Source organism: Panthera uncia, assembly GCF_023721935.1.
Source record: "Panthera uncia isolate 11264 chromosome C1 unlocalized genomic scaffold, Puncia_PCG_1.0 HiC_scaffold_3, whole genome shotgun sequence".
Taxonomy (NCBI): domain Eukaryota; kingdom Metazoa; phylum Chordata; class Mammalia; order Carnivora; family Felidae; genus Panthera; species Panthera uncia.
The window spans coordinates 55,140,278-55,154,664 of NW_026057584.1; the positions used below are offsets into that span (position 1 = coordinate 55,140,278).

A 14,387-nucleotide genomic window follows, 5' to 3' on the forward strand; every position below is an offset into this window, starting at 1 on the left:
CTCCTTGGATCACTTTGGCACCTTTGTTGAAAAACAAATAACTGGGTAAGTGTTGGTCCACTTATGGCCTGTCTATTCTTTTCCAGTGATTTGTCAATCCTGAACTCTTGTATTAAAAAAATACTTATTTATTAACTCAAATAAGCATTTCAATTCTGCTATTATAATTTGGATTCCCTTGAAATTTTCCCATGTTAGCCAATCCCATTTGCATGTTGTTGACATTGTATTCAGTCACTGAACAAGTATTCACTGAGCTACTTTGTGGTGGACACTATTCCAGGTGCCGAGGATTCAGGGGTGAGCAAAGAAGAAATATTCATATTCTCATGGACCTTATATTCTACTGGGAAAAGACAAGCCATAGACAAATAAACAAATAAATTAGCAAGATAAATTCATGATGATGTATCATAAAAAAAAAACAAAGCAAGGTGCTGTAATGAAGAGTGACTGGAAATTGGGGCTATCGCAGATGCCCCGCAATTGGGGGAGAGCCCCACCTTAAGAAAGTGACAGTTGATCTTTGTTATCTCATTCTTTGTTTCTTTGCTTGTTTGTTTTTAATATTTCATCCAGGCCTATCTTATCTATTTGGTTTTCTGGTCTAGTTTCAGTGAGGCTCTTTCTTCTTATATTTTATTGAAGACACAAAGCATAAGATTTCTGATAGGTAATGGCCCTTGCATGAAATGCTACCTGAGGTATATTCTCTCTGAGTTCTCAGGATGTCCCCTTTCCCTTGGACTTCAGTGTTTACCAACTGGCAAGGTTTTGTGATTGGCCTTGAGCCTCCCTCACTGACTACTTACATACTATTGAATCCCTCAAAAGGGCCAAAGTGGAGCCCTTCAAGGTGTGGGGCCCAGGCTGGAGACTTGGGTTGCCAGGGTCTCAAGCAATACAGACAAATGCTGAGAATTTTGTGGTTCTGGTCCTTTTCTCCCTGGGCAGGGCTCTTCTTTCCAGATCCCTGTGCGTTGTCTTCACAGATCTCGGTCTCCAATTCCACTGTCTTAGGCCAGCCACTGTTCTCTCTTCCATATCCACTCTTGCTCACCTCCAGGCCATCCTCTATGCAGCAACAAGGATCATGTTCTACATGTGGTGAGGATCCCTTTTTGTAAGTTCAAGAACAGGCAAAGCTACATAATATACCAAGAGGACGAATGCTTCAGAAGTCAGAGTGGTGGTCACTTCTAGAAAGGGGTATAATTGAGAAGTACACAAAGGGCTTCCAAAATCTCAGTGATGTGAAAGCTAACCAGATTATGTCAGTCTCTTGCCTAAAACCCCTCAGTGTCTTCCCATTGATTATAATAAAATCCTTTATTGGCCTACAAGGCCCCGGATGGCCTGGCCTCTGCCCAGCACTTCCACCTCATCTCAGGCCATCCCTGCCTTACTCACATTAGCCTGAGAAGCACCTTCACCTTCTGCCCAAAACATCTTCCCTCCACCCCTTGGCTTTGCTAGCTCCTTTTTGTTTTTTAGGTCTCACCTTAAATATCATCTCAGCAAGGCTGTCTCTAACCAATTTTCCTGTCACCTCTCATACCTGGCCCACCCTCACTGTCTTTCAGCATCTTGCCAATTGACTTTGTAGCAATTATTTCAGTGCATATATTTGCCTATTTAGTAACTCCTTACTGCTGAGACAGAAGTTGCATTAAGACAGGGACCATATGCACAGAGCTTGGCACAAATTACATCCTCAATAGATATTTCTTGGTTGAATGAATGACTAATGATTTAGACATCCCAACTACATTAATGCTGTTCTCTGACTTATTCCTGCAAATCTAATCTGATCTCAATGGCCACTACCAACCTTATCTGAGACAGATTAAAAACCATCCTTTTTAGTCTTACTTTTGGATTTCTCTTTCCTCCATGGCAGCCAGTTATCCCTGTGACCCCAGTCAGGTTAACAGTGTCTCGAACTGTGCTTTACTCCTTTTACTCCAGAGGGAGCTCCCAGCAAAACCATGCTGCATCAAATATAAAGTCTCCATGGCTCTTGCATAACCACCAAAAATAAGCAACATATATTTTTCTCAAATCACCAACCACAGTGGTCTTTTTGATTATGCAAAAACCATGAAGCGAGAGAGATAGAAAATGAATATATATAAATACCCAATAAAGGGCTACCCAATAAATACCCAATAAAGTAGCCCCAATAAAGGGCTATTTAAAAGTATTCCATTAAGTGAAATCAGACTACTAATAGTTCCAGACATGTAAATTATAGATTTGAAAAACCACTGGCACATATTATAGTCGTTTCAGACACAATAATAACCAATCCAAATTGCTCAGTTAGTCCAGAAAAATGTTATGTTCTCCTCTGTTCGAATTAACAAAAGAAATTCGAATTAACAAAAGAAAAACAAGTAAGAAGGAGTTCATTAGAAAAGCATTTGTGAAACATTAATACATATAATAACCTATGTGATTAAGAAAAGCAGCCTCACATTAAAACATAATGTGGGGAGAAATGTGATTGTGGGAAAGGAACACTTATTTTGAAGCAGTTATAAATTATAGTCCTTTGTGTATATATATCGAATCATATTTAATCACACTAAGAATTAGTCCAAAAGAAATCTTTTTAATTTAAGTATTAATGACTGAGATCTTTAATGAGAGACTACTAAAAAAATTTTAAAACTTGGAAGAATTATTACCACATATAACTTTTCAAAAGACCTAGGGTGTTCCTGTATCTTTTCACACTAAGGTCGTTGAAATGATTGAAATTAGTAACTAAGCAATTCCTTAAAGCTATATAACAACAAAAAAAAGCCAGTCATAATCATTCCCTTATAAATAATTTTCTTCTATAGGTATCAGAATGTTTAGTCAAATCAAAAATATTTAATGAGCATATACTACATGTACTATATATGTTAAATATAAAGAATATTTAATTAGCATATACTGTAATGCCATTATTTGAAGATTCTGCCTACCAAACACAGCTCTTTGAAACACAGAAGAGAATCAGGAAATAAGCAAAAGTTGAACAGACACCATAAAATTCATATACTAGAATTCATACATCGGACTCATCTCCAATTTCAAACACAATTCTTTTTTTTTTTTTTGCATTTTATTTTGTTTTGTTTTTAATATTAAATATAATTTACTGTCAAATTGTTTCCATACATCACCCAGTGCTCATCCCACAGGTGCCCTCCTCAATGCCCATCACCCACTTTCCCCTCTCCCCCATCCCCCATCAACCCTCAGTTTGTTCTCAGTATTTAAGAGTCTCTTATGGTTTGCCTCCCTCCCTCTCTGTAACTTTTTTTTCCCCTTCCCTTCCCCCATGGTCTTCTGTTAAGTTTCTCAGGATCCATATATGAGTGAAAACATATGGTATCTGTCTTTTTCTGCCTGACTTATTTCACTTAGCCTAATACCCTCCAGTTCCATCCATGTTGCTGCAAATGGCCAGATATCATTCTTTCTCATTGCCAAGTAGTATTCCATTGTATATGTAAACCACATCTTCTTTATCCATTCGTCAGTTGATGGGCAATAATTTGGCTATTGTTGAAAGTGCTGCTATAAACATTGGGGTACAAATGCCCCTAGGCATCAGCACTCCTGTATCCCTTGGGTAAATTCCTAGCAGTGATATTGCTGTGTCCATCATAGGGTAGACCTATTTTTAATGTTTTGAGGAACCTCCCACTGTCTTCCAGAGCAGCTGCACCAGTTTGCATTCTCACCAACAATGCAAGAGGGTTCTTGTTTCTCCACAGCCTCGCCAGCATCTATAGTCTCCTGATTTGTTCATGTTAGCCACTCTGACCTGCAGGAGGTGGTATCTCAGTGTGTTTTCATTTGTATTTCCCTGATGAGGAGTGATGTTGAGCATCTTTTCATGTGCCTGTTGGCCATCTGGATGTCTTCTTTAGAAAAGTGTCTATTCATGTCTTCTGCCCATTTCTTCACTGGATTATTTGTTTTTTGGGGTGTGGAGTTTGGTGAGTTCTTTATAGATTTTGGATACTAGCCCTTTGTTTGATATGTCATTTGCAAATATCTTTTCCCATTCTGTCGGTTGCCTTTTAGTTTTGTTGATTGTTTCCTTTGCAGTGCAGAAGCTTTTTATCTTGATGAGGTCCTAATAGTTCATTTTTGCTTTTAATTCCCTTGCCTTTGGAGTAAGAAATTGCTGTGGCTGAGGTCAAAGAGGTTTTTTCCTGCTTTCTCCTCTAGGGTTTTGATGGTTTCCTGTCTCACATTCAGGTCCTTAATCCATTTTAAGTTTATTTTTGTGAATGGTGTAAGAAGTCTAGTTTCATTCTTCTGCATGTTGCTGTCCAGTTCTCCCAGCACCATTTGTTAAAGAGATTGTCTTCTTTCCATTGGATACTCTTTCCTAATCTGTCAAAGATTAGTTGGCCATACATTTGGGGGTCCAATTCTGGGGTCTCTATCACCTGGGAACTTGTTAGAAATACAAATACTCTGGCCCCACCCCAGACCTGCTGCCCCAGGAACTCTGGAAGCAGGGCACAGCCATCTGTGCTCTGATGCATGCAAGAGTTTGAGAACCACTGAGCTAATGCATGACATAGGATGTGTATGAGGATCCATGATGTATAACAACATGGATGAAGTATTATCTAACTATAGGTGCCAGCATTTCATGGGAAAACCCTTGATAAGCCCCCTTAGGGGTAGTAAAGACATGAGGGAATAGATTTTGACTGCCACCAGCAAAGGTGTGAAAAACAGGGTGTGAAATTCAGAGGGTGTGAAAAACTATTCTGTGTGAGAAAGGGAGAGAATTTTGTTAATTAACATTTGAAATGGAGGGAGAAGGGAGAAAAGGTAAACAGGAAGGATACATTGGAGAGTAGCCAGAAAAATGAAGAGAGGCTGAAATTTAGGAGGTTAATGGTCAAGTGAAATGCCCATAATTTATTTGGGATTTTACTTTGCATCAGCTTAACTTAACTCTGATATCAGTTTAGATTCCAAGTGCCACCAAGTGTGACTTTGCCGCCAGAGCCATAAACATATCAGTAAATATTTATGCAGTCGTTTCCTGCCCAAGACAACCAGTCTGCGGCTTCCGTGAAGTCTGTGTTCCTCTTCCCTGTTAAGTAGTTCTTTACACGCATGCTCTTCTCAGCCGGTATCTGTAATGGCCCATTTCTCATTTCAGGAGCAAATGGCTGCCCAGATCTACAATAAATTAATATTGAAAACTATTGATATGAGAGATTTACAGTAAACTAGTCAGGGGCAGTTCCTGGGAACTGAAAGCAAGCATTTGGCTCTGGTCTTGAACTGCATGTGGCAGAGAGCAAAGCTTGCCAGGCTGTCCTGTTTCATAGCTCTGCTCATTGTTTTTCTTTTGAAATGCAGTTGGTTTTTTTTTCCTACTGTAGAAACTCGACACAAAAACAGGAGCTCTATACTGTGTTGTTCATGGGTCTGATAATTGCTTTATCTTGCTTTTCTTGCTCTTTTTTGTTTTGCTAGGAGAAAGTTCAATCCAAAAGTTAATTGAAGTTGGTAGGGTTTTGCAAATAGTAATTTATTTTTGCAACTATTAAGATTTCTGAAGTTAGAGTTCACCAACAAGACTGAGTCACTAGTTTTTACTTTTAAATATTTTCTAACTTAATAGACACAGAAGATAAAGCCATCAGAGATAAAAATTTTCTTGTGAAAGTTTAATATTTGTTAAGTGTTCTGTGGATCAGTTGTTTACTTTTGTATGTAAGCTTCATACAAATTTTATTTAGCTGTCAAAAAAAATTGATGAGTGTGTTTATTATGGCTAAACTCATAACCTAACAATATTCCTCATAGGGAAGACATTTATATAATTAACATTTGCAAATGCTTCTTTTTTGAAACTATTACAGTGCATTGAATTAAAGCATGTTTACTCAAAGGTATTATTACTCAAAAATGGATACCTAAATTCTTGGTATGAAATGTACAGTTTATGGAATTCTTATAAAATTAACATAGTCTGGAATCATGGAGGAAGTGTTCACTTATCCAAGAGGGTCTCACAATAGTAGTTAAGAAAAATATAATTCTGTATTTGCAACAACATGGATGGACCTTGAGGGCATTATGCTAAGTGAAAGAAGTCACATAGAGACAAATACCATATGATTTCACTTACATATGGAATATAAACAAAACAAATGAACAAACAAAACCCCACACTCTTAAATGTTGAGAACAAACTGGTGGTCGTCAGAGTGGAAGGAGTGGGGGGGGGGGGGATGGGCAAAATAGGTGAAAGGGATTAAGAGGTAGAAACTTCAAGTTATAAAAAAAGTAAGTCACAGAGATGGAAAATACAATATAAGGAGTATAGTCAATAAAATTGTAATAGGATTGTATGGTGACTATACTTACCATGGTGAGCACTGAGTAATGTGTAGAATTGTTGAATCAATACATTGGACACCTGACACTAATATAACATTGTATGTCATTATACTTCAATAGTAATTTTTTTTTTAAAAAAAGGAAAAACCTCTAGGTCATGACATATATAACACATATTTATTATATATAATATATAATATATAACATATATTATGTATAACATATATAACATATATATAATATATATAACATATATATTATATATAATATATATAACATATATATTATATATATAGTGATATATATATATAACTATAATGATTCTCTCTTTAATACTTGCTTTGCTAAAAGTAATCAGGAATTACTTTTGTTTTATTTCTTTCAGTGGCATCCATCCATAGATTTGTCACAGATCATAAATTAATGAGGTTATTTAGCATTGCTGAAAGATTCCAGACTCAAGGCATTTGGTAGGTTTGCAGATAAAATACTGTTAGGAAAAGATCACTGGGAGATGTTGTAGGGTGAAGGTAGGGAAGGAACATGAATATTTTGGGATGTGGCCTAGAGTTTTCCATATTTGTTTCTAGACTTTTTAATTTAGAGAGAGTAGAAGTAAGGTTTCTAGGTAAAAACACAAGACACCCAGTTAAATTTGAATTTTGTATCAACAACAAATAATATTTTTAGAATAAGTATGTTCCCAATTTTGCAAATATTGATTGTTGACCTGAAATTCATATTTAACCGGGTAGCCTATATTTTTATTTGCTAAATCTGGCAACCCTACTACATTGCTCAGTTTATGCTCTAAGACATATTATGATTTCTCTGAGGAAAAGATATCAATTAAGGCCACTAATAATACAAGCAATGAAGCATATGGGAAATGGAGAGAGTCTTTTTTTTTTTTAAAGATCATTTTATTTTTTATTCCTTAATTCATCAAATGAGTGTGAACTAAGTATCAAGCACGCTCCTAGGAATGGGATATACATTGGTGACCAAAACCAGATCTGATCCTTCATTGTGCTTACAGTCTAGTGGGGAAGGTAGGTGATGCAAACTAATTACTCCAACTGTGATAAGTGGTGTAAAGTGGACAAAACGTCCTAATTGTAATAATTGTCTGCTTCACTGATTCAAATAGTTGCAATTAAATAGCTCCTTTTTTAAACAAATGGTAAAGGATGTGGGAAAATTTGATTATAACAAGTCAAGTGGGTAGTATGCCTGAAATAGTAAAAGCCTGGCTAAGCACAGCCTAGTGGCAGAGCTTTTGAATTTCAGGTTGAATTTTTGTGGAATTTTATTTTATTTTTTAAGTAAAGATAAATTTTAACGGTGGGGGGCGACGCCTGAGTGGCTCAATCAGTTAAGCGTCTGACTCTTGATTTCAGCTCAGGTCATGATCTCAGGGTCATGAGATGGAGCCCCACGTCAGGCTCTGATGACAGCACAGAGCCTGCTTCATATTCTGTCTCTCCCTCTGTCTCTGCCCCTCCCCTGTCCTCTCTGTCTCTCTCTCCCACTCTCTCAAAAAACAAACTTAATCAAGAAAGTAGGGGTAGAAGGGACATACCTCAACATCATTAAGGCCATATGTGAAAGACCCACAGCTAATATCATCTTCAATGGGGAAAAACTGAGAGCTTTCCCCCTAAGGTCAGGAACATGACAGGGATGTCCACTCTTACCACTGTTGTTCAACATAATACTGGAAGTCCTAGCCTCAGCAATCCAAGAACAAAAAGAAATAAAAGGCATCCAAATGGGCAAGGAAGAAATCAAATGCTCACTCTTTGCAGACGACATGGCACTCAACATAGAAAACCCAAAAGACTCCACCAAAAAACTGCTAGAACAGATACATGACTTCAGCAAAGTCACAGGATATAAAACCAATGTATAGGAATCAGTTGCATTTATATACACCAATAATGAAGCAGCAGAAAGAGAAATCAAGGAATTGATCCCATTTACAATTACACCAAAAGCCATAAGATACCTAGGAATAAAACTAACCAAAAAGTAAAAGATCTGTATGCTGAAAACTATAGAAAGCTTATGAAAGAAATTGAAGAAGACACAAAGAAAAAATGTTCCATGCTCATGGATTGGAAGAACAAATATTGTTAAAATATTGACACTACCCAAAGCAATTTGCACATTCAATGCAATCCCCATCAAAATAACATCAGTATTTTTCACAGAGCTAGAACAAATAATTCTAAAATTTGTATGGAACCAGAAAAGACTCTGAATAGCCAAAGTAATGTTGAAAAAGAAAAGCAAACCTGGAAGCAACACAATTCTGGACTTCAAGCTATATTACAAAACTGAAATCATCAAGAAAGTGTGGTACTGGCACAAAAACAGACATATAGATCAATGGAACAGAATAGAAAACTCAGAAGTCCTCACCTCATTGACCCACAAATGTATGGCCAGCTAATATTTGACAAAGCAGGAAAGAATATCAAATAGAAAAAAGACAGTCTCTTCAGCAAATGATGCTGGGAAAACTGGCAGTGACATGCAGAAGAATGAAACTGGGCTGCTTTCTTACATTATACACAAAAATGAATTCAAAATGGATGAAAGACCTAAATGTGACAGAAAACCATTATAATCCTACAGAAGAAAACAGGCAGCAACCTCTTTGACCTCTGCCACAGTGACTTCTTACTAGACATGTCTCTGGAGGCAAGGGAAACAAAAGCAAAATGAACTATTGGGACTTCATCAAGTTAAAAGCCTTCTGCACAACGAAGGAAATAATCAAACAAACTAAAAGGCAACTAATGGAATGGGATAAGATATTTGCAAATGACATATTGGGTAAAGGGTTAGTATCCAAAATCTATAAAGAACTTATCAAACTCAACTCCCAAAAAACAAGTAATCCAGTCAAGAAATGGGCAGAAGACATGAATAGACACTTTTCCAAAGAAGACATCCAGATAGCTAACAGGCACATGAAAAGATGCTCAACATCACTCATCGTCAAAGAAATACAAATCAAAACAACAAAGAGGTGCCACCTCACACCTGTCAGATTGGCTAAAATGAACAACTCAGGATACAGCAGATGTTGGCAAGGATGCGGAGAAAGGAGAACACTTTTGCACTGTTGGTGGGAATGCAAACTGGTGCAGCCACTCTGGAAAACAGTATGGAGGTTTCTCGAAAAGTTAAATATAGAACTACCCTACGACTCAACAATTGCACTACTAGGTATTTATCCAAACGATATAAAAATGCTGATTCGAAGGGTCACATGCTCTCCAATGTTTATAGCAGCACTATCAACAATAGCCAAATTATGGAAAAAATCCAAATGTTTATCAACTGATGAATGGATAAAGATGTGGTATACATATACAATGGAATACTACTTTGCAATCAAAAAGAATGAAATTTTGTCATTTGCAACATTGTGGATGGAACTAAAATGTATTATGCTAAGCGAAATAAGTCAGTCAGAAAGACAAATACCATATGATTTCACTCATGTGGAATTTAAGAAACCTAACCGATGAACATAGGAGAAAGGAAGGCAAAATAAGATAAAAATAGAGAGGAAGGCAAGCCATAAGAGACTCTTAAATATGAAGAACAAACTGAGGGTTGCTGGAGAGGAGGTGGGTGGGGAGATAGGCTAAATGGGTGATGGGCATTAAGGAGGGCACTTGTTTGGATGAGCACTGGGTGTTATATGTAAGTAATTAGTCACTGGGTTCTACTCCTTAAACCAATACTATAGGCATTGAAAATACCTATAAATAATTACGAGCCAATGATGATAATATATGATGACACAATATTCTGCCAAATATTTATATGGCAAAACTATAATTGAATATTAATGTAAGAACTATAAATTGATGACTTGAGTGCCAAGTCTTTGTCATGTTTTATCCCATTTAACCTTCCCAAGAACTGTGTGAAGTACAGGCCCACACCACAGAATCTCCCCAGTAGAAAATCTCTTGGTTTTTTATGACCAAACCTCATAGAACATATTTCTTTCTCAGTACAGCATTTTTGTGCCTTTGTTTATACTGGGGGGAAAATATACCTTTGTCCACAAAACTCTGTATAACTTTTTAAAAAACAAAATGAGGTGTGGGAAAAATTTTGATTTACACTCTAGATAGAATTGGTCTAAAGAACGTCCAAATCATTTGTAGACACGTTGAGAACCACGCAGAATTTAACAATGAGGCTGTGCATCTTGGTTGTTGCTGCTACTGAGATGCAATTTCTCCTGATGCGTCACCACCAAGCCTCTAACATTTAGCTCTGGCTTTTGCTTAGTAGTGTTTGACAAAGAGTCCCTCCCAAAGATGAAAAGGCAGTGAGAAAACTATGGGAAAAGAAGTGAGTGATCAAGGTGTTTATTTTTTATTTTTTCAATATATGAAGTTTATTGTCAAATTGGTTTCCATACAACACCCAGTGCTCATCCCAAAAGGTGCCCTCCTCAATACTCATCCCCCACCCTCCCCTCCCTCCCACCCCCCATCAACCCTCAGTTTGTTCTCAGTTTTTAACAGTCTCTTATGCTTTGGCTCTCTCCCACTCTAACCTCTTTTTTTTTCCCTTCCCCTCCCCCATGGGAAATTGTGGTTTATATACACAATGGAGTACTACGTGGCAATGAGAAAGAATGAAATATGGCCCTTTGTAACAACACTGATGGAACTGGAGAGTGTTATGCTAAATGAAATAAGCCATACAGAGAAAGACAGATACCATATGGTTTCACTCTTATGGGGATCCTGAGAAACTTAACAGATCAAGGTGTTTATGATGGGAGAGAAGACACCACTGAATATAAAGCAACTTTTTGTTAAGACTGTTTTGGTTATTATCAGAAAATAAACACTTGAAGCCATTTGTAACCTCACATTTTCTTGTTGCATACATACATATTAATTTTACTGTGTTTTCATTAAGTTGCAGGAAGTCGTTGCATGTTTTATAATGCATTATAATTTTTTTCAATTAAAAATAATGGAAAACAGGCTCCCTGTTGGCATTTTCAGGTGGAACCTGATTTTCAACAATAGCTTATGGATGTTAAGCAGGAGATACCTATTTAGTGTTAGTATTATACCATTTTACAAAATGGTGTAGAGAAGACTAAGACACTTGCCCAAACTCCCATACCTGGGAAGCTGGCTCGAGAGGCTGTGATCTGCCCCCTGTGACACTATCTCCATTGTGGCCCTGCTACAGATGGTGTATGTTTCTCATCAACATTTCTCAGAGTTTTTGGCCAATAGGCTATTAGGTTGGAATGTTACTAGATTAATATACAGTATCATCTAAAAGGGAGTTCTGTGGCTAATTAGATTTGGGAAATGCTGCATTTAACAAGAGAAAATGTGTTATTTTACTTTTCAGAACCAAATGTATAATGCAGTTCTCTAAGATTGGTAGTTGAAATGATTTAGCACTTCCTAGATTTATTTGTTTGAAGTTTGTATAGATTAAGCATGGGATTGGTAGTATAAAATATGTAACTTACAAGTTGTGTGTGTGTGTGTGTGTGTAGATCTAGAGAGACATATATAGATACACCTTGTAACATTCCAATACTGACTTAAGCAAATGTGTGTTTATTTGTCTTGGGTAACAAAAAGTCTGAGGCAGGGCAGTCCAGGGCCAGACTCATTTCTCTTTCCCGTTCTGCTCTACCAGCCATAACAAGCAGTCATTCATAGTTTTCACCTCATAGACACCAGACTTTGCTGCACAGATGTTGCTGCCTGTATCTGCTGCACAGACTATCCAAGCCTTATAGCTGTTTCTCAGGCCAAAGAAAAGGTCAAGAGGCAGCCCCAGCACTCCCACTTACATTTCACTGACCAGAGGAGCATCACACGTCCACTCCACAGGACTTCTCCCAGATACAGGGAGCCTGTGAATTGGACTTTTGACTTTTAAGCCTCTGATTCGGTAAGTTGCAATGTAGCGATAAACCACAAAGCTTGATTTCATACTCACAGGACACACCAACAGCTGTGGGGTGGCTGTGGCTGTGCCTAATGTACCTGTTTCATTTTGGGGTCCAGGCTGAGAGAGCAGCCCTTCTTGGGCTACACACTTCCCATGGTGGAAGGAAACAGGAGATGGCAGAACCATATAAGGCTCTTGAAGAGTGCTTCAGGATGGTATCTGTTGCTTCCCCCCCCACCCCCGCACTGCATTGTCTAATGCCAGTCATATACTAAGGCTGTCAGTAAGGCAGGGAAATATAATCCTCTTACAAAAGACATTGCAGATGGTTGGGCATATCAGCACAATCTTTCCTACATAATAAAAGCAGGCAAGTGAGAATAGACCAGAAATGAAAGTTGAGTCAGCAATATACAGTGTCTGCCACAGTTCACACAAACACACACAGAGACCTACACCACCCACAGCCTTTTTATTTATTTACGTTCCAGAGCATTTCACAGGACAAATATTCGTGTCCTTTGGGAGCTGTGATCTTGAGCCAGCCACATCATGTCCCTTTGATGAAATAACTATAAAAACATCCTGGTATAAAATACTTAGTCTTTCATGTGGACTGCAGCTCCATTCAGCATTATAATAGATTCCACTGCAATTGCATGGATAACAGTCTGTGTCACAGTTATGGGAAATTTCGTGTACATTAAAATCCACCGTTGAAAACACAGTCTCTTCAATAAATGATGTTGGGAAAACTGGACAGCTACACGCAAAAGAGTGAAATTAGAGTACTATCTTACACCATATGCAAAAATAAGTTCAAATGGGATTAAAGATTTTAATGTAAGACCTGAAGCCATAAAACTCCTAGAAGAAAACAGAGGCAGGAAGCTCTTTGACATCACTCTTAGCGATATTTCTTTTTGGAAGAGTCTCCTCAGGCAAGGGCAACAAAAGCTAAAATAAACAAATAGGACTACATCAAGCTAAAAAGCTTCTGCACAACAAAGGAAACCATAGACAAAATAAAAAGGCCACCTACTGAATGGAAGAAGATATTTGCAAATCATACATCTGATAAGGGGTTAATATCCAAAATATATAAAGAACTTATACCATTTAATATCAAAAGAACAACCAACCAGAGGACTTGAATGGACATTTTTCTAAAGAAGACCTACAGATGACCAATAGACACATGAAAAGATGTTTGACATTACTCATCATCAGGGAAATGCAAATGAAGACCACAATGAGATACCACCTCACACCAGTCAGATTGCCTATTATCAAAACAAAAACAAAACCAAAAAGTAACAAGTGTTGGTGGGGATGTGGAGAAAAGGGAACCCTCGTATGCTTTGGTGGGAATGTATATTGATTGGTACAGCCACTACGGAAAACAGTATGGAAGTTCCTCAAGAAATTAAAAATAAAACTACTATATTATCCAGCAGTTCCACCTCTGTGTATTTATCTGAAGAAAATGAAAATGCTATTTCAAAGAGATATGTGCACCCATATGTTTATTGCAGCTTTATTTATTTATTTATTTATTTATTTATTTATTTAGAGGGAGAGGGAGAAAGCCCATTAGCTGGGCAGGGACCGAGCGAGAGGAGACAGAGAATCACAAGCAAGCACCAAGCTGTTAGTGCAGCACCCACCACAAGGCTTAATTCTGTGAACCGTGGGATCATGACCTGAGCCGAAATCAAGTTAGACTTAACCAACTGATCCAGCCAGGCACCTCTATGCAGCATTATTTAAAATAGCCAAGATATGAAAGCAACCTAAGTGTCCATCAGTAGATGAGTGGATAAAGAAGATGTGATATATATATATATATATATATATATATATATATATATATATATATAATGGAATATTACTCAGCCATTAAAAAGAAGAATGAATTCTTGCCATTTGCAACAACATGGGTAGACCTAGAAGGTATTATGCTAAATGAGATAAGTCAGGCAGAGGAAGACAAATACTGTATGATTTCACTCATAAGTGGAATCTAAAAACAAAAAAAGAAC

The 14,387-nt window shown here is 37.5% G+C and overlaps 1 protein-coding gene across 4 annotated transcripts in view; it reads left to right on the plus strand.

The window, feature by feature from the left end:
• Positions 1-14,387, plus strand: part of PDE11A (phosphodiesterase 11A) — a 413,203-nt gene that overhangs the window by 260,656 nt on the left and 138,160 nt on the right. The gene's annotated exons all lie outside the window — the stretch shown is intronic.